The sequence below is a fragment of the Periplaneta americana genome, chromosome 14, assembly GCF_040183065.1.
Source record: "Periplaneta americana isolate PAMFEO1 chromosome 14, P.americana_PAMFEO1_priV1, whole genome shotgun sequence".
NCBI classification, from domain to species: domain Eukaryota; kingdom Metazoa; phylum Arthropoda; class Insecta; order Blattodea; family Blattidae; genus Periplaneta; species Periplaneta americana.
The window spans coordinates 53660937-53683456 of record NC_091130.1 but is presented as its reverse complement, the minus strand read 5'-3'; the positions used below and the strand labels follow the sequence as shown (position 1 = coordinate 53683456).

Genomic DNA, 22520 nt, shown 5'->3' with positions numbered 1-22520 from the left:
TAAACTAAGCATAATTTCTACAATATCTGCAGTAAGATTTGTGACACAGTCAATGAGTATTTTCGTGTACGCAGAAAATTTCTTCTCACTGTCCACATTAATGTAGAAAGTCATTCTACCTGCAAACAATTCACACCAAACTCAGTGTGATCCTCGTCTAGTTCCCCTAGAACCTCTTCGCGTCCTGTGCATAATACACTGCAGCAAAGATTGACTTCAATCTCCAAAAATTGATTTCAGTCTTAGCTACAATCGAGTTTAGCAGTCGATCTTTTTTTCGATGACAACAGATATAGTAAGAGCGATTATACACAATATCCATGGAGAAAATACAGAAATATTGGCGTTACCAAGCGATTGACAAAATTATAAATGTCACTAATATGTTTTTTTTTTTTTTTTTTTTTTTTTAATATACAAATTTGAATATTGTGAGCATGTTTTGTAATTTTTTTTTTTGCGATGGAGAGGATATTCATTCATTCATTCATAGTTTTCTGCCCAATGGCGGGTCTTTCACTGCAAATCCAGCATTTTCCAATTTTTCCTACTTTCTACCTTCCTCGTAGTCTCCTCATATGATCATATATCTTAATGTCGTCTATCATCTGATATCTTCTTCTGCCACTAACTTTTCTCCCGATCACCATTCCTTCCAGTGCATCCTTCAGTAGGCAGTTTATTCTCAACCAGTGATCCAACCGATTCCTTTTCCTCTTCCTGATCAGTTTCAGCATCATTCTTTCTTCAACCACTCTTTCCAACACAGCTTCGTTTCTTATTCTGTCTGTCCATTTCACGCGCTCCATTCTTCTCCATATCCACATTTCAAATGATTCTATTCGCTTCTCTTCACTTCGTCGTAATGTCCTTTCTCCCCATATAATGTCACACTTCAAACAAAACACTTTACTAGTCTCTTCCTTAGTTCTTTTTCCAGAGGTTCGCAGAAGATGCTACGTTTCGTAGTTATTGACATATTTCGCACAATGATCCAAATTTCGCGTTATTTCGCGAGTTTGTTTTGCTTAAATAGGGTATTTCAGGTATATAGGAGGGTAAATGAAAGAAAGTGTGAAACATTTCGTTAATATGGCTGGTAATCGCACTTACACTCAAGGCTGGGTCACGATAAACCGGGAACAGAAACGACGAGAACGAGAACGGAAATAATGTTAAGGCTGGTTCACAATAAACCGGAAACGGAAACGAGAACGGAAATAATGTTAAAATAAATGTATTTAAATGTGAGTAGGCCTATTCACAATAGTTAATTGTGAATGCTCACATCTAAATACATTTAACATTTCCGTTCTCGTTCCCCTTGTCGTTTCCGTTCCCGGTTTGTTGTGAACCAGCCTTTAAAGTAAATGTATTTCCGTTCTCGTTCTCGTTCTCGTCGTTTCCGTTCCCGGTTTATTGTGAACCAACCAGCCTTAATTCTACATAAAGATACGCAGTATATTAAAGCAATGCACCTGTCGACAGGTGATCGCACCTACACCTAGTTTTACATGAAGATATGCAGAATAGTAAATCTATGCATCTGTCAGTTTTTTCCAGAAGAACTTAACACCAGTGATCTGCAAACTGATGTTAAAATTAATTCGACGACGCGACGTCTTGTTGAAGACAAGCATGTTGAAGAATATGGATGTGTAGACGTAGGGGAAGTGTGGTGGGGTGGGAACAATAGTAAACTGCGCGAGCTGACACGATTGCTATCTGAATAGAGTCGACAGCGTACGACATAGATTAGTCGTGTGTAATAATTCTTTGTTGCCACAAGTGCTCGCCGTCTTGAATGTGTGGCGTATAAAGTTTTGAGAGTTGTCTGCTCGCATCAGTATGCGTGAAGGCAGAGAGTTGTATTGTTCCTGCACAACACTTCTTGTTAGTATGGGCAACTCCTCCCGTTTGGGGCATCAACGATGTAAGTACGTTTCCAGGTACTTCAGTACCGAGAAAATTCGATTACCTTTAATATGCATTTGCAGGCATGAGTGAGCCATTCTCTCAGCTGCATGCTGATGGATCATTGATTTGATGCCATGGAAAGGGTAAACATTCCGAATGAGGGAGCACACATTGTATACCAATTATTACACATGCAACCTCATTTGAAATTCTCAGTTATATTTATATACATACTGTAAATTATTCTTTAATTTTTATGAATATACTATACGTCGTATTTTATGAATAAATTGTTCCAGGGCCGGGTATCGAACCCGGGACCTTTGGCAGAGCGCGCCAATGCTCTACCGACTAAGCTACTCAGGAACTATACCAGATCCCGGCTCAATTTTCCCTTTATATCCTCATACCTCAAGTGGGGTGACATCGTCAGAGCCGAGCATTGAGTGCACACTTAATAATAATTTATTTATTTAATCTGACAGGATTAAGGCCATAAGGCCTTCTCTTCCATCCTACCAGATAGCAAATATAAATACAAAAAATAAATACAAACACTGATGAAAATAATACATATTAAATTAAAGCCCTATAGAGGGTCAACAGAGTCAAAAGAACACTATAGAGCTCTCATCGAGCTAATACAAGAAAAAAGAAAGAAAACAGAGATAGCAATGATGATAGTGATAACTGATGATGATGATGATAATGATAATAATAATAATAATAATAATAATAATAATAATAATAATAAATACATTACATATTAATTGTCAATTTTACAACTTGACAGGTGTTCAACAAGCAATTCCATGAACTAGAATGTGATTTTTTAATTTAATTTTGAATTTTGATATCGTCCGACAGTATCTGATATGGTTAGGAAGAGAGTTCCAGAGGCGTGGAATAGATATGCTGAAAGATGATGAGTAGAAGGATGTTCTGTGCAGAGGAATAGAGAGAAGGTACATGTTCCGGGTTCGAGATAGTGAAAGGTAAACAAAACGAGATGCTAGGTAAGAGGGTGTGGAGGTGTGGCTGTGTGACTTAAATTTGTGGTTTTCTGTTATCGAAACAGCAACATGTATTATACGAGATTGGTTTTTCAGGTATATAATTTTTCCCTTGAAATTATTCAAGTCAATTTTACAGGGACACTGCAACTTGTACAGTCGATCAGTCCTAGTGAAATGGAGGAGTACACGAGAGCGGAATAAGCAGACCTGATTTTCGAATACGGATGAGCCAATGGAAACAGTAGAAAAGTTCACAGATTGTATCAGATACAAGTACCCACGTTGGAGACATCCAGCCCATACCATTTTTCCACGACTGTTCCAAAAGTTAAGGGAAGGAGGGCACGTGGTGCCAAATTACAATTCCATTTCCACACAACTATTTTTGCTTATAACTTTCGACTCAGTCATTTCCGGACCATGGTTCCTTATATCAAATTGATGCAAGTATCCTTCGCCATCATCCCTGAAAGTTTGTAACACCAATTCGGAAACACTCTGTATATTGTTCCCTATAACATAGTTCTAGTAAACTTCTGTTAAACTAATTTTCATCATTTAACCAACTAGCTATCTCAACTTAATTATAATTCTTTACATAGTGCATACAGACTGAATTGAATTACATTAGCTCATAAATAAAGTTATTTTCTCTTGTAGGTTTTATCTCATATTAAATAAAAAAGTAGTAGTCGTCAAAACTTAATTGAAGAATATTGCTGAAGAATCTTTAATGTATTGTAAATATGCATAATTTAAATATATATGTCGCTGTTGTATTGATTAAGGCTGATTGAGTGGAAGAGAGGGTCTTATGGCCTTAACTCTGCCAGCGAAAATTAAACATTCTATTCTATTACCAAGTGAGTCCATAGTTCGATCTCTGGAACTGCTTGTAAGATTTTTGAAGAACTAATCGTGTAAGAAAGCGTATTCTCCGAGTAGGCTATCTGTACTTTCCCTTTCTATTATTTCGCCATTGCTCCACCCTCACTTTACCATTGTATTAGTTGTCTACTTATAGGCCCTTTTGAGAAAAGGGAACTTTTAAAAAATAGTTGCCAATCAGTAGTTCGATGTACTTTTGCCATCATGCAACAGAGGCTATGCATCTAAGAACGATAAGTAAGAGTTCATTACATCTGTCTAATAATTAATCCATTTAACTGATGCCGAAGACAGATTCAGTCTTTGAAAACTTTCATATTAATTTAGCAAAATAGTGCAAATGAAATCTCTCATCATTTTTCTCGATTTAATCGAGTTTGCATATCGTCGTTAGATTTTATGAAACCTCCTATGTGACAGTACAGAAAATAATTTTTCAAGAGGAAGAAAAGATTAATTAAAAATCAATGGGTCTACATAATAATATGAAGTAATTCTGTAGGAAACGTTGCTGAATATCGTCGTTGTTCCTGCAATAACTCCTATGTGCAAGATATATATATTTTTTTCAGTAGGAAGAAAAGACACATTTATTCATTCTATGGCAGTGGTATATAAGAGATGGTGAATTCTTACATTTTCGAAAGAAAGAAATATAATTACATATAGGAGATTTTATTATTTGCTGTACCACTAATTAATTTAATAAAGCAAAAATCTGAAAATCGATAAATATGTCACTAGGAGTTATTGCAGGAACAACGACGATATGATGAACATAAATGACATCATCGAGGATCAGTGTAGGCCTATTGATTTTTAATTAATTGTTTCTTTCTCCTGAAAAATTATTTTATGTGCTGTTACATAGGAGGTTTCATCAAATCAACGACGACATGTACCTTTAAAATATCATTTGATGCCATAAGCGGTGTATACAAACTCGAATAGGAATAGATTCAGGACCGAAAAACAGTAACAATTTCAATTAAACATTCATTAGATCCATTTTCGCTTAGTTTTCCCAGTAGCACCTATTTTTGTGTTTCAAGAGTCTTTTCAACAAACCTATTTAGATTGCTTGAATGGTTCATTCAACTGTTTACCAAATCTCCAAATCGCGCTCGATTTCTTACTAGGTACTCTGTAAACAAGCTTGTTTTTAAGAATAGACTACTGTTTTCAATAAAACTTACCTCACAATTATAATAATGGTTTAAAGGGCTAAATGGCTCTAATTATGGCTCCTATGTATAATCGATCCGACATGAAAACATCTTCTCGTCTTCTTCTTCTTCTTCTTCTTCTTCTTGTTCAGATCACAGATTAGGAAAATTAAGTGTGCTCCGCATTCAAAGATACCCTTTCAAAATCTATCATCCATCTTGTCTTACATCAGATCTTTCCGACTCGTTTCTGAGTAATAAAAATACCCTCATTACAGAATATAGTTAGATAATTCACGTAGAGTAGCTGTCCCCTTATAATTTGCTACTACTAGTATTTTTTTTTTTCAGATTGTCTTTTTCTAGCCTATGTATGGCCCCCCAGCACCTTAATTGAAAGGTAGCAGCTCAGCCGTATCCTGGCAAGGAGCGCTTAAAGGGTATTATCAGACGGGCCAGCCGATCCCTGTTTTTAAAGAGTGTTAACTCACTCCTCTATTACTCTCAGATTTTTCCTGGCTTGTGACAAGCTTGCCTTGTGTTCGCACATTGGATCCAGATTCGCTGATTTACGCGAGTATACAGTATAAAAACCTTACCGGTAGGCCTATATACGTATAAATTCTCAACCATACTCGCGATTGGTAGAGTGGCTAGCTTCTTTATCTTTCACCGTGACGTTTCGGATTCGATTACAGTCTGGGTTAAAGTGGAATTTGTGGTGAAGAAAACTAGTGCTGAGTGGTTTTTTCTCGGGGTTCTCCTGTTTCCTATCACTATTAGGCCTATTATTATTATTATTATTATTATTATTATTATTATTATTATTATTATTATTATCCTATTGTTATTGGCGGCCGGGTAGCTCAGTTGGTAGAGCAGCTGGCTGCGGACTGAAAGGTCCGGGGTTCGATCCCAGGTGGTGACAGGATTTTTTCTCGTTGCCAAACTTTCAGAACGGCCCCGAAGTTCACTCAGCCTCCTATAAAATTGAGTGCCGGGTCCTTCTCGGGGGTAAAAGGCGGTCAGAGCGTGGTGCCGACCTCACCACCTCATTCTAGTGCCGAGGTTATGGAAAGCATGGGGCTCTGCCTCCATGGCCCCCAAGTGCCTTCATGGCATGTTACGGAGATACCTTTACGTTTTACTTTTTTACCCTATAATTATTACCCTATTATTATTATTATTATTATTATTATTATTATTATTATTATTATTTATCCCACACTTTCCTATTCGATGTTCCGAGTCATTCCTCCTCAACCAAGAAAGAAAAAAAGACTAGAAATATGAACGTGTTGTACAGTCTTAAAAGGACGAGCGACCAGATCACAAGCGAACCACTAGTTGAGGTAATAACATTCATTCTGTTTCATTGTATGTCGTCCTTCAGTAGCTAGAACAAATGCCAGGGAACGGAATTTATCGTAAGTAGTGGATTAGTGCGATAAAAACTTTAAATGAAAAAAAAAGAAGAAAAAAAGAAAGATAAAAACAATTCCAAAGAATGCATGACAGCAGGATCGAACATGCCACCGACTGACTGCATGGGAACCAGGCGCTCTCTCCACTAGACTGAAACCGTCCGTGATAGTAATTGTCTGTATGAAGCGATGCAATACTCCAGGTTTACTTAAATCATGAAAATGAACATTAACTTGATTTAGTTTAAATTGATGAGTTGCATTTTGTATTAGTTATGGAAATAAGCCATTTTTTTTGCCCTGTGATTTATAAATGAAGTACCTAATGCGCTTTGATAATCGTTCATTTGTTATATGTGATCTACTTTTATAGATACACTGTGTCCACACTAAAATTATACAGAAATAACAGCTTTTATAGTAACTTGGATAAGATTTATTAAATAAATTTCTCCTGCATTGTATAGATTAACTGAAAAAGTTTCTATTTCCACTAGTACACTTCAACATGAGCACCATTTATAGCTCGACAGGTACCAAAACGATACTCAACCTCTGCCAGGTGTTCACCAACATATTAGGTGTTATAAGCTCAACTGCTTGAAAGATACGCTGTATCAAATCAATCATATTACGAACTTTTCTGCTGTACACAAAATTTTTAATAAATTCCCACTCAAAAAAATCCAAAGGAGTTAAATCCGGATATCTAGGCGGCCAGGAAGTTGGCCCACCCCTATCAATCCAATTTCTTGGGAAGGTTACATCCAAAAACGTTCCACGATGGAAGTATGGTGGAGCATCATCCTGCTAAATGTTAAACCTGGCGGAAATTGCGGAATAGCAAAGTTCTCCAGCATCAAGGTATGTGACTCCCGTTACTCTGGGCTGCATAAAAAAGAATGACCGAATTAGTCCATTTTTGTGCATTCCCAACCAGAGATTGACTTTTGGCAAGTTCTTTTCATGTTCAATCACTCTGTAGGGATTCTGAGAACCCCATATGCGACAATTATGCGATTAACCTTCCCGCAAACGTGAAAGGTTGCTTTATCACTGAATAGCAACAAATCGACATATTATACCTGGGGTTTTCATTGATACGTCAAATCATCTCATCACAGAAATAAGCTCTCTTGCGACTATCATCTCTGGTTTGAGTTGATGACGGAGCTGAAGTTTGTAAGCACTCATACGGAGACGTTTGCGTAGAATCTTGCGAACTGTTGAACGAGGAATCTGCAGTTCCCTACTAGCCTGCCTAATTGATTTACGTGGGCTTCTTGCAAATGATTCACGCACCTGATCCACAGTCATTTCGGCCACATGCTTTTTAGAATGTTTCCCTGTCTTTCAAATCAAGCTTTCCTACTCGTAAATGTATTTGGGAATAGGAGGTTACACATTCCATTCCCTCCGTATGCGCCGCTGAACACGCGTAACTGAATTCAATTCTGCAAACTCTGCAAACGCAATGAACTTTTTGCTGTACCGTCCACATCTCTATTGACAAGAAACTAACTAGTAGAGTAATAAATGCAAATTTTCATTCATGCAACAAAAAGTTTGAGACGAAACATTTCACACAACAGTGACCTGCAACAATAAGCTTGAAACAAAACATTGCACACAACAATGGCTATGGAAAAGGTATGAAACGAAATCTTAAAAGGTTTTTCTATTGATTGAGCTTTATCTTAAGGAATTATAATATACGATTGTGAAATTATAAGTAGGGGGTAGATGTTGATGAAAAGTCATCTTATTTTTAACATTAGGATGTTGCCTATTAATATGAAAATCCTTTCTATGTTAATCATCATCATCATCATTGGCTCAACAACCATTGAGAGTCCTAGCCTTCCTCAGTATTTTATTCCAGCCGTCTCTACTTCTGGCCTTGACTGTCCACATTCGTGCACCAATAAAGTTGGCATCTTCGTATACATTTTCTATGTTAATATCAACGTGAAAAATTAATTTCTTATGTTGTATTTTTTTTATTTTTGACGTTTTTTGACCTAATAGGTCATTTTTATATTTTTTCAGCATTTTTTGGTCATTTTAATACTTCGAAAATCTTTTAGAACATTTGGAATGCATTTTTACTTTCTACTTTACAGATAAGCCTATTAAATCTTTTTCAAAAGAAATAGATCAGTAATTATTACCTACTGAATAAGTGAATAACAGTGAAGTTTGAAATTTATAATTTGGAACAAACTCTATAAAGTCCATCCCTCATTCCACTGAAGACTCCACCTCACACTACGGAAGTAATATAAAATGCTTCACAACAGCTTAGTTTAAGTGAGGGCTTTGACCACTTGTTGATACGAGGTGTCGTTAGAATTTATGTTTGCAAGGTGGAGAAACTTTCACAGTTTCCTGGACAGCAGGACGTTGTGTCTCCAGTATACTTCGGAAGGGATCTACTGTAGGAGACAGTAGACAGCATTTTTAACACAAAGATTGCAAAATTGCACGCTGCGCCCACAATTTGTTTTGTCATTCACACTCCCTCATCTGGAAGGTCTGGTAACAAAAGTGAAGAGCGGAAGGAGACGGAGAATGAAGGCATTAACATGGACCACCCCTGATTGAAACACATTGTAAATCCTCATTAAAATCTATAGTTTTCCCTTGAAACATTAATTTTGTTTCATGCCCTTTTGGTCCACACCTGTGGAGTAACGGTCAGCGCGTCTGGCTGCGAAACCAGGTGGCCCGGGTTCGAATCCCGGTCGGGGCAAGTTACCTGGTTGAGGTTTTTCCTGGGTTTTCCCTCAACCCAATACGAGCAAATGCTGGGTAACTTTCGGTGATGGACCCCGGACTCATTTCACCGGCATTATCACCTTCATATCATTCAGACGCTAAATAACCTAGATGTTGATACAGCGTCGTAAAATAACCCCAAAAAAATCATGCCCTTTTCCTTTAACTTAGTCAAGTTTCAGGAAGTTGCCTCTTCTCTCCGAGTTTGGAGGGCAATCATTGAAACAAGGTGATTAATTTTTAAGAAGTTGTGGTGCGAGTATTTTGAATAAAATGTCATTTTATTTTAATTTTATGTCATTTTCCCATTACTTTAAGGGCACTTTATTGATCATTTTAAGTAGATTTTTAGACCATCAACATCCGCCCCCCTAATGATAAGCTATTATGAATAATTTCGAGGGAAAAATTGTTCCAGAGCCGGGTATCGAACCCGGGACCTTTGGTTTAACGTACCAACGCTCTACCACTGAGCTACCCGGGAACTCTAACCGACACCGATCCAATTTTTCCCTTTCTTTATCCACAGACCTCAAAGTGGGCTGACAACCGTCAAGCAACCAACTTCGAGTGCACACTAACTCCGTGTGACTTAAATTGTGGTTTTCTGTTAACGAACAGTGACGTGTATTATGCAAATCAAGATTTCAGGAAACCAAAGGTCCCGGGTTCGATACCCGGCTCCGGAACAATTTTTCCCTCGAAACTATTCAAATCAACTTTACAGGGAGTTATACCTGAAATCTTGATTTGGATAAGCTATTATGTCTGTAAACTCTTAGTGTGAACACGGTGTGTATTATGTTTAATCGTTACTCTGTTCATAGGGATGTAAGCTGTAGTAATTCATTCTGTAGCAGCAAGTCGAGTCAAGTATTAACCCACAGGTGTTGGGTATAAGTTGTTCCACTTTGTTTAAAAAATGAATCCGGATGGCTAATATGCATACAAATTAGCGACGTTATTTAAGAAAATATATTAAAATCCACACATAACAAGAAATTGAACCCGGGCACCCGATATCGCAAGGCAGCACTGCTCCACCAGGGCGAATGGTACAGAGACGACACGAAGAGAGGCTTACAGCCGCCCGACTTGAACTGAAAGGTGACAGCTCACATACAAATTTACTGGTGTGAATCGCTCTTCAATACTTAAACTTTTTGACCACCAAGAGTCGCGCTATCAATATTGTTTCTAAGACTGTAAAAAACTCTGTTCAGTAATACAGTAGACGTCTCGTTTAGGCACAGTGAAAACATAAACAAAGTGCAGGTAACGTGTGGGGGAGGACGAGCCGTATGATAGACACGAGGGATGCACAAGGTTTTAGTTACAACGTTTATGGCGGAGCATTAATTGAAATTATATTTTTCAAAAATACACAATACGAAAGAACACAAATGGCATAACGTTGCCATATACACATTTTAACAAACAAGTAATTGTAACGTTGAAATAATTCAACATAACAAATGAAATTTACTACTTACCTGATGTTGCTTTCAAGTATTTTTTACTGTCATGAATTTCATTCTCTGTATGACTAACATAACATCACAGTCTTCTGTGGCCGAATTAACATAACTACAGTATATTGGTCTGAAGTGACAACACTATTTCCTAAAGATAATAATTTATCCTTTCTCAAAGTTAATTTATTCAGGCACTGTACCTGACCACTTCAGACCAATATACTGTAGTTTTGTTAATTCGGCCACAGAAGACGGTGATATATTAGTCATACAGGGAATGAAATTCATGACCGTAAAAAATGGTGCTTGAAAGCAACATCATATAAGCACCAAATTTGATTTGTTATATTGAATTATTTCAACGTTACAATTGAGGACTTTGCCGGAAGAAAGGCTGATAGACCTATACGCCCTTCTTCGGGAAAACGGTTTAAAATGTAGTAAATAAGTCGCTAATTATAGTAGCGAAATTTTGTTTTGATTGTACTGTACATACCTGCAGGACAGGGCTGCGTGCGTGTATAACATTTTATTCAGATCGTTTTAAAATCTTAGATTGCATGTATCTCAATTCGTCATATTGACGTATAAGCTTTTTCCGGCAAACTCCTCATTGCTTGTTTGTTAAAATGTGCATGTGATAACTTTATGCAATTTTCGTTCTTCTGTTTTGTGTGTTTTTGGAAAATATAATTTCAGTTAATTAACTAAAACCCTGTGCATCTCTCGTGTTTATCGTACGGCTCATCCTCCCACCAAGCGTTACCTGCACTTTGTTTACGTTTTCACTGTGCCTAAACGAGACGCTCTACTGTAAGTAATTAAAATAAATTATAAACCAACTGAGAAAGACATACAGTTGCAGACAAGAACATGAAATTAAACATGATAAATTGAAGCCCAAATGAAAGAATCTGCTAATTCATGAATTAGTGGTGGTTGTTGGTAGTGGTGAAGAAATATAAAAACAAGCGATCTGTGTCTTAGATAGATAGATAGATAGATAGATAGATAGATAGATAGATAGATAGATAGATAGATAGATAGATAGATAGATAGATAGATAGATAGATAGATAGATAGATAGATAGATAGATAGATAGATAGATAGATAGGTAGGTAGGTAGGTAGGTAGGTAGGTAGGTAGGTAGGTAGGTAGGTAGGTAGGTAGGTAGGTAGGTAGGTAGATAGATAGATAGATAGATTTTTTTTTATTTTATTAGGTTATTTTACGACGCTTTATCAACAGCTTAGGTTATTTAGCGTCTGAATGAGATGAAGGTGATAATGCCGGTGAAATGAGTCCGGGGTCCAACACCGAAAGTTACCCAGCATTTGCTCATATTGGATTGAGGGAAAACCCCGGAAAAAACCTCAACCAGATAACTTGCCCCGACCGGGAATCGAACCCGGGCCACCTGGTTTCGCGGCTAGACGTGCTAACCGTTACTCCACAGGTGTGGACTAGATGGATGGATGGATGGATGGATGGATGGATAGATGGATAGATGGATAGATAGATAGATAGATAGATAGATAGATAGATAGATAGATAGATAGATAGATAGATAGATAGATAGATAGATAGATAGATAGATAGATAGATAGATGGATGGATGGATGGATGGATGGATGGATGGATGGATGGATGGATGGATGGATGGACGGACGGACGGACGGACGGACGGGTGGGTGGATGGATGGATTATTTTGCAAAAACATGTGGAACATGTATGGCATCGTCATATACAATTTAAAGTACGTGATATCATACAATAGATACAAATTAAGATACATGAATATTAAAAAACTCATCGACATCATACAATGGATTTGCCAATAATATAGTCCTAATTCGTGTCCTAAACACTCGGAATGGAAGATTCCTTATATCAACAGGTAGACTATTAAATAATTTAAAAGCAAAGAATAGAAAACTGTTTTGAGAATACTGTATTTACATTTGTCAGTATATAAATTTGTATTATTTCTTGTAGAATATTTATGAACAGAAGTACATGCCATGTAATTATTAATGTTATTCCGAATGTAAAGGAGACAGGCCAATACATACATAGACGGCAATGTCAAATTTGTGACCTTATAAAAAGAGGTTTACAATAAGTCGTATTTGATACTCCATGAATTAATCTTAAAGCTTTCTTTTGTAATATGAAAAGAGCTTGAGCAGAAGTATGGTGACCTCAAAGAATAATATCATAATTTAAATGACTTTGTATATGGCTATGAAATATTGTAAACAATACCTTGTTAGGTAAATTATTCCTTAACAACCTTAACATATACAGGCCTAATTATTTTCTTAGCAACATAGTCAACATGAGTTTTCCATCCCATTCTAGGCTCAAGAAAGATGCCCAGAAACCTAACAGTAGTAAGACGATTAATACCAAAGTTTAATTTAACAGTTTTGTTAAAATTAATCATAAGGTTATTCGCACTACACCAATAACAACCCTACTTGATACATCAGTCTCTATTTTTGTGAATAGTATTAACGGCTAAATCATCAGCAAACATGAAAGACTCAGAACATCCATCCCGAATATAGTCAGGAAGATCATTAACATAAATAATAAACAATAAAGGTCCCAAAATTGAGCCTTGAGGCACACCATGTTTTAATACCTGATACTGTGACCTTTTACCATTTGCCAAAACAGATTGATGCCTATCATTCAAATAAGACGCTAAAAATTTTACACTTGTCTGCTGTGAAGGATGTAATGCAAGCGTACCCAGGCGTAAATGTATTTTAGCAGAGTACGAAATTTAAGTATTTGATATAAAGTAAGACGTATCTCGTGGAACTTCTACTGAAAGGTGTAGCTTCATCCCGCTTATGGGCTCTACAAATAAGATAAAAGACAATGGTCACATCAGAGTTCCATAGCACAGATTGTACCCCTGAGGGTGCAGTGCCAACTTGACAATGTAGGATCGAGAGATCAGGTCCGAGATATTTCCCAGGGCACCACGCTGCTTTCGCAATGCCGCTCTTGGGATTAACCCGAGCGACGAGGTAACAATCACGGTGTCCCCGTCTCTCTCCCTCCCTGGCTCTCGTTTCCCATCCCCTCTCTAAGGTGGAAATTGTCACTCTTAAAAGCCTCACTCCGAGTGCAATATCCTGGGAATGGGCTGTTATGGAATTACAGCATTTCTTTGGTTGGAGGAGTTTTACTCTGATCTTTCTTCCTTATTTTGTACGTTGTTTTTCAATACAGTGAAACCTGCATTAAACGCCCCCTCATGGTTCCATGTAAAATTGGTGTTTTGGAGAGATGGTTGTTCTTTTTTACATATATAAAATAAAAGAACTTGGAATGTATTGGTAATTGTAATAAATAGACCGCGTGACTCTGGTGATGATTCACGATTATTCAAGTCACCAGTGCTTTGGAGATGTCAGTATGACGTAAGCCTCCTCCTCTTCCCCTAGTAGAGTACTGAGCATCGAACGCAAGATATTCGGAGTGAGCTGCCTTATGATATGATATGATAATATGATATATGATGTGATGTGATATGATAATATGATATGATATGATAGGATATGATATGATATGATATGATATGATATGATATGATATGATATGATATATGATATGATATGATATGATATGATATGATATGATATGAAATATTTATTCATCTATCATATATCTGTAAGACAGACGTGTTACAATATATTACCCCAGATCTGCCTTACTTTACAATTTTAATCACCTATGCCAAGTCTCAACTAAAAACAATAAACAGAAACAAAACAAAAAAACACACCCACACTACAAGATCAATTTAATATACCATTATTTTTAACTTTCTCTTCCCATTTAATCTTCACTATCATAAAAAATTTGCCCAATTTATTTAACTCTCTTGTATTAGTTATATTACATATTTTCTTATATGCTACATATCGATTCATATTCAAAAATGTATTATTTATCCTTTTTTTTTCCTTGTATCGTCTGTTGCTTGACATTCTAATAATATATGGAACTTGTCTTATCCCATGCCGCAAAGGAGCCAGATTTTCTTCTCTATGATACCCTACCTGTTTTTCAATTTCCATATTCCAAAAAGCTAAGCTCATCTTCACTTTCCTATTATTTATTCTGACTTATTCCTCTTGTTCCCATGAAATTTTAATGTCCTTATAGTTACTTAATTTTTACGTAGTATATAAAAAGAACTTGGAATGTATTGTTAATTGTAATAAGTAGATCGCGTGACTCGGGACCCTAATACGATGATTCAAGTTACCGGTGCTTTCAAGATGTCAGTATGACGTAAGCCCCCTCCTCTTCCCGTAGTAGAGTACTGAGCATCGAACGCAAGATATTCATAATGAGCTGCCTTATATTACGCAGAACATTACATTGAAGTCATACGAATCGTTCATGCATTAAATGATGAAAATTCAGCTGGTATTACCACGACAAACTCCATGATTTCAGAAAATATGTATGGCAATCTGCAATTCATAAATTCTTTATAGAAATTTGTCACAAGTTGTAACGTAACTGGATACATCTGGTATACAAATGTCCGAAGATATTAAAACAATTGAAGAGTTCAGAACCATAGTGGGCCAAGCGCCATTTACTGAAACGTAGAAAACAAGAATCAAAATGAAGTTATTACCATATTCAATGGAAACATGTAGCAAGTAATATAAAGTATGCACATTAAAACTAAATGATATGTCAATCTTCATTAAACTATGGTATTCACTTAACTTTAACTCTTGCTTTCTCCGTTTTTAATAAATGGCGCTTGGCCCACTATGACTCTGAACCCTTCAATTGAGAAAGTATCGAAAGTAATTACGAGTATTATAAAATTATGAAGATATCGCAAGGACCATATATTGATAAGTTGCAAGTTGCTATGCAGTGTTGTGCAATTTGCTGAAAGAAGAGAGCAAAATCGCAAATGACAATGTGGGACTTTTATTATTATCCATCAATAATCAGCCATCATATCCACACTCCACTTTCCTTGGTATCTAGTTTCCATTTGTTTGTTGTCTTGGTGAAACCTTTCGCATAGATTTTCATGAAAATAATCCTGATGGACATGCAAGAAATGAACCTTTACACTCATATTGCAGCCTAGGATTTTTAAACTCTCCGAGATATTTTCTATAATTTCTTTATAATCAGGGTTTTTGTAATTTTCTAGGAAAATATGAACTGTCATTTTGAAAATATTCGAAACTTTTTTTCTCCAAATCGTTAATCACATTTACATACAGGGTGATTCACGAGGAAAGGTAAAAAATTTGGGATTAGAAATTATCTTAGGCCATTTTGAGTGAAAAAGTTCATAAGCTTATGAACATAGGTCCTTTTTCGAACGATGGCGGAGATAGATGCATTTTTTGGTAAAACGTCTCGCCCCATTGTGAATCAGACATTACCATATGCTCCTGACGTGAGACAAGGTCAATTGCAATGAACGACGTAACCTTGGAATCTGCATTGTGAGCGATGTAGATAAGAGAAACAAACCGGGTGGTGGGGCATTATAAATATCCAATCGCCTGCCCTTGTCTGATGTAATGACATAGAACCCGCATATAATACAAACACAATATCACTTATAAGTTCACGGCAGTTCAGTCAACTACCTACATTACAGTAGTTATACAGGTACAGTTATCGGAAGTGTTAAGTTGTGTTTTTCAAGATGCCTTATAAATTTTCGACTACAGAATACGCCGATATTATGCATGTTTATGGTTTGTGAGATGGAATTTCCTTGCGTGCCGTCACTGAATATGAACGACGCTTTCCGAACAGAAGGGTACCATATCGAAGAGTATTTACTGTCTGCGGAGTTGGATGAAAGACTTGGTACAGCAAAGGAAGGGGGAAATCAGAGAGGCGCTAATCGACCGTAGTTTGGATGCGGTGTAAAGAATAGCCACGAGCAACTCTCCCGAACGACGAGCGCGATTCACGCCCGAGCGCAACAGTGCATTGAAGCAGAAGGAGGTACCTTTGAAAATGTGCTAAAACATCGACCCCGACTTCTAGAATATTAGATATGTATGCATACGTGAATATAAACTGTAAATTTGTCCGTTATCTGTCTCTAAATGCGAGTTAGTACAATGGAATCTCAGAAGTTTTTGTGAAATCAAAGAGCCAAATCTCCGTAACCGTTCGAAAACTGACCCATATTCATATGTACGTTTTGACTCAGAATGGCTTCAGAATTCACATCGTAAATTTTTTATCTTTCCTCATGAATCACCCTATATTTATTGTCTAACATTTGAGCCGTTCAGAGCAGAAGTGGTGTAAGTCAATTTTGACTTACACTACTTTTGCTCTGAACGCCTCATATAAACTAGACTAATGATTCGGTCGTTATTATGCAAATTTAAATGAGATGAATATATATTTTGCCTGTAAATGTATATACGAAGAACAGAGAGATTGAGAGAGAGAGAAAAAAAAACAAAGAGAAAGTAGGAATTGCATTTTGTATATTATTTATTTGAGCCGTTCAGAGCAAAATTGACTTACACCACTTCTGCTCTGAACGGCTCATTTATTTGCGTGTGTGGAAATCTACTAAAATTTCTGCTCATAGTGTTTCATGAGTAAGCGAAAGAAATGTACCACAAAAGTACCTAAAATAACAGCTGTTTTTTTATAATCCATTGTTGCTTTCTCCGTGGCGCGAACAACCCATAAAGGGCCAAGGACGGTTGCTTGCTTCACGTCCACATGCCGGAGCAGAGGTGAACGGTCATCCGTCCAGAACGCAGGTATCGTGTGGTCGGGCAGATGATCCTTTAAGCCGTTATGTCTGGTTTTCGAAACCCGATTTCGCTACCTACCATAGCTCCCCAAATTCATCACGACGCTGCGTATACTGGCCGATATTTCATGAGAAACTTCCTTTCCCTTGAAGACCCGAACTTAAACCACATCAGAAAGTATAATTGGATATTTATCTGAAGATATTTCTTTATTTGCTTGCATGACTACTGTTTCGTTAATTTAATTTCGCGAAGATGAGTTGGTAAGATTTGGATTGAGTTGAGTAATGCGTCATTAAAATTGAAATTATTGATTTGTTGTGTTTGTGCTTATCTTTAAAGGTCAAGATAATTGCTGCTCAGAATGGAAAACATTACGATCTCTTTGCATGCATGTAAGTGATTTGACAGTAAATGATTTGTAGCATATGGATGCGATATTAATATTGCTGTTCTTCAAGCGCTTTCCATTTTATGACGTATTCGAGAGATAACAAAGAAACGAATACCATGATGTGAAAGTCAATCATCGTAACTCATATGCGGTTTAGGAGACTTTCACGGTCAAAATTCTTGATCATGTTAGTTGCTTGAGTGAGCACGACACAAGCCACGGTAAGGGACACAGTCCCCTTCGAATGGAGATAGATTTCCACTTTCCTTCCCAAAAGTAAAATTATGGACTGAAATGAAATATAGACGTGGCTGGAAGTTGTAGCATGTTAGTAAAGTACAAAATGTTGGAAGCTTTTTTCTTGAAGATTCACAAAATATTTGTGTATTTTGTCTGAAAGAAGTAACTTTTACTGCTACGTTATTTCAATCCGCACCGTAGCTGCGTGGTCTAAGGCTTTGGACCCTCGTTACGGAATGGGCGCTGATTCGAGTATTCATGGGAGAAGAAATTTTCTTATATTGTACACCCAGTACCGTCATGAACTTGGGGAGTTATACGATAGGTAGCTAATTCAGGTTCAGAATCAGCTGTAACGGCTGAAAGGAATGATGAACGGGATAAGAGTTCGGGACAGAAGAAGATATCCGGTGGTAGACGACATTAAGATATATGGATCATATGAGGAGACAAAGAGAAAGGCAGAAAATAGGAAAGACTGGAAAATACTGGGTTTGCAATGAAAGACGTGTCCTTGGGCGAGCACAATGAATGAATGAATAAATTATGTCACGTGAAGAATACAATGTGTGCAGTTCTGTGTTGTGTAACTTCATTCTCCTGTAACTTCATCTTTCTTAGCCCCAAATATCTTCCTAAGCTCCTTATTCTCAAACATCCTTAACCTCTGTTCCTCTCTCAAAGTGAGAGTCCGTTTCACAACCGTACAGAACAACCGGTAATATAACTGTTTTATAAATTCTAACTTTCAGATTTTTTGACAGCAGACTGGATGACAAAAGCTTCTCAACCGAATAATAACATGCACTTCCATATTTATTCTGCGTTTAATTTTCCCCAGAGTATCATTTATACTGTATTTGTTACTGTTGCTCAAAGATATTTGAATTTTTCCACCTCTTCAAAGAATAAATTTCCAATTTTTATATTTCCATTTCGTACAATATTCTGGTCACGAGACATAATCATATACTTTACCTTTCGGGAGCTTAACCAACACTAGTTATAAATTCAGGGTGGATCGACGGGATTGTAACCCGGAACTCTTCGCTTTTAAGCCCAGCGCTCTACTACTGAGCCACCGTGACGGTGAGAAAGCAAAAAAGTTTATTATTTGTGTACTGAAAATTTTCAAATACTGATGATAAAATAAGGAAAAAGTTTTTTATATATATATATGAACATAAATAAACATTTCGTCTATACTTCTGTCTGGCTGCTATCACGTTCTCTGGATTCCTTACAGAGTTTCAGAGCTAGGATACCGACTGCATGTATTGAGTAATAAGAGGAGAGGTTAGGCGGATGTACTGTATATAATGTGGATTTGTAACCCCAGCTGTTCTGTAAACATAGCGTCATCTGAGACAAAGGAATTTCTTATACAAGCAAATGATTATGAGTTGTAATAATTCTAAAAATGCACGTGTCATATTATAGAAATAACGAAGTGTAGATAAGAGTGTCCCTCATTTCCAATGTCGTAATACTAGGGCATTCGAAAAGTAATGGCAACATAGTTACTGTTTCACACTAAATTTATTTAGGTCACTTTTCGCATTACATACTTCAAATATAATCCCCTGCCATGCCTGCAATACGTTGCCAAATCCTTGGAAGACGGTAGAACCCATTTGCAACATCATTTCTGGATATCTCTCTCACTGATTGATCTAAAGCTCTTTGGATGCTAAGTCTTGATTGAATGCGAATGTCTCTCTTCTAAACATCTTGCAATAGTTCGGTATGACTGAACTTCTCTCCTACAAGAATGTCTCGCTTCCAACCATCTTGCAATAGTTCGGTATGGCTGGACTTCTCCTACAAGAATGTCTTGCTTCCAACCATCTTGCAATAGTTCAGTATGACTGGACTTCTCTCCTACAAGAATGTCTCGATTCCAACCATCTTGCAATAGTTCGGTATGACTGAACTTCTCTCCTACAAGAATGTCTCGCTTCCAACTATCTTGCATTCCAAAATCTTAACTCGGTTGATATCCCGCGAAAACATATTAGCATCTTGCAATAGTTCGCTATGACTGAACTTCTCTCCTACAAGAATGTCTCGCTTCCAACCATCTTGCAATAGTTCGGTATGACTGGACTTCTCTCCTACAAGAATGTTTCGCTTCCAACCATCTTGCAATATTTCGGTATAGCTGGACTTCTCTCCTACAAGAATGTCTCGCTTCGAACCATCTTGCAATATGTATGATTTGAGGCTTTCTCGGCGTTGGTTCGCTAATATGTTTTCGCGGGATATCAGCCGAATTAAGATTTTGGAATGCTCCAAGCTTTCGACTGCTATCTCTGCAGCCATCTTCAGGGAAGAAGATGGCTGCAGAGATAGCAGTCGAAAGCTTGGAGCATTCCAAAATCTTAACTCGGTTGATATCCCGCGAAAACATATTAGCATCTTGCAATAGTTCGGTATGACTGAACTTCTCTCCTACAAGAATGTCTCGCTTCGAACCATCTTGCAATAGTTCGGTATGACTGGACTTCTCTCCTACAAGAATGTCTCGCTTCGAACCATCTTGCAATATTTCGGTATGACTGGACTTCTCTCCTACAAGAATGTCTCGCTTCGAACCATCTTGCAATAGTTCGGTATGGCTGGACTTCTCTCTTACAAGAATGTCTCGCTTCCAACTATCTTGCAATATTTCGGTATGACTGGACTTCTCTCCTACAAGAATGTCTCGCTTCGAACCATCTTGCAATAGTTCGGTATGACTGGACTTCTCTCCTACAAGAATGTCTCGCTTCGAACCATCTTGCAATATTTCGGTATGACTGGACTTCTCTCCTACAAGAATGTCTCGCTTCGAACCATCTTGCAATAGTTCGGTATGGCTGGACTTCTCTCCTACAAGAATGTCTCGCTTCGAACCATCTTGCAATAGTTCGGTATGGCTGGACTTCTCTCTTACAAGAATGTCTCGCTTCCAACCATCTTGCAATATTTCGGTATCACTGGACTTCTCTCCTACAAGAATGTCTCGCTTCGAACCATCTTGCAATAGTTCGGTATGACTGGACTTCTCTCCTACAAGAATGTCTCGCTTCGAACCATCTTGCAATATTTCGGTATGGCTGGACTTCTCTCCTACAAGAATGTCTCGCTTCGAACCATCTTGCAATAGTTTGGTATGGCTGGACTTCTCTCTTACAAGAATGTCTCGCTTCCAACCATCTTGCAATATTTCGGTATGACTGGACTTCTCTCCTACAAGAATGTCTCGCTTCGAACCATCTTGCAATAGTTCGGTATGACTGGACTTCTCTTCTACAAGAATGTCTCGCTTCGAACCATCTTGCAATAGTTCGGTATGACTGGACTTCTCTCCTACAAGAATGTCTCGCTTCGAAGCATCTTGCAATATTTCGGTATGACTGGACTTCTCTCCTACAAGAATGTCTCGCTTCGAACCATCTTGCAATAGTTCGGTATGACTGGACTTCTCTCCTACAAGAATGTCTCGCTTCGAACCATCTTGCAATAGTTCGGTATGGCTGGACTTCTCTCTTACAAGAATGTCTCGCTTCGAACCGTCTTGCAATAGTTCGGTATGACTGGACTTCTCTCCTACAAGAATGTCTCGCTTCGAACCATCTTGCAATAGTTCGGTATGACTGGACTTCTCTCCTACAAGAATGCCTCGCTTCGAACCATCTTGCAATAGTTCGGTATGACTGGACTTCTCTCCTACAAATAGTTCGGCATGGCTGGACTTCTCTCTGAAAAGCTTGTTGTAATGCCATAAAGAACTGGGTTGCATGTTTTCGTCTTTGAACTTGTATTTTTATGAAGCATTTTTGCTCATCCTACTGAATATTTTTAGGGCAATTGGCCGGGAGGAAAAAGGTCTTATGTAAAAATTTTATACTTCTCAGGAGACCAGTAGAAAGATTGAAATTGGTGTCAGTTATAGGTTTTTTTTTAATTAAGAGATTTTTCCTGGATATTATTTGTTTATAGTTCTTCTAAAACAGGCAATGTTGCTCATTTAACAATTTTCTTGATTATTTCCTAGAATGGCCGCACTTAAGCCCTTTTAAGACTAGAACCCAAACTGAGTAGAAGGGACTATTTAAACATAAGACCTTTTTCATGTCAAAATAAATGAGAAATGTAAATTATTAGGAATACAAAATGGGTCTTAAACAAATTATAGGACTGTTTACCCTAGTGCCTAAAGTTTTAAAAGGAAAGTGCATCAGTATGTGATAAAATGGCTAAAATACAAGTTAGACCTTTTTAATAGGAAAGCATGGAAATTAAACATGTGATGGTTTGTAAGGAATAAAGTATTAAATATAAGTCCTTTATACTGTGTGTGTCTCGATTCAAAATGTACTCGTACTTAGGACATTTGGTAACGCTCTATAAATCCATTCAGGAGTCTTATTTGACT

At 37.4% G+C, this 22520-nt stretch overlaps 1 protein-coding gene and 1 non-coding gene across 2 annotated transcripts in view; one reads left to right on the top strand and one right to left on the bottom strand.

The window, feature by feature from the left end:
- LOC138713282 (microtubule-associated protein futsch-like) overlaps positions 1–22520 on the top strand; it is a 1205925-nt gene that overhangs the window by 162683 nt on the left and 1020722 nt on the right. The window lies entirely within an intron of this gene.
- Positions 9602–9673, bottom strand: TRNAN-GUU (transfer RNA asparagine (anticodon GUU)). Its single transcript has one exon. It is a non-coding gene; the product is annotated as a tRNA-Asn (tRNA).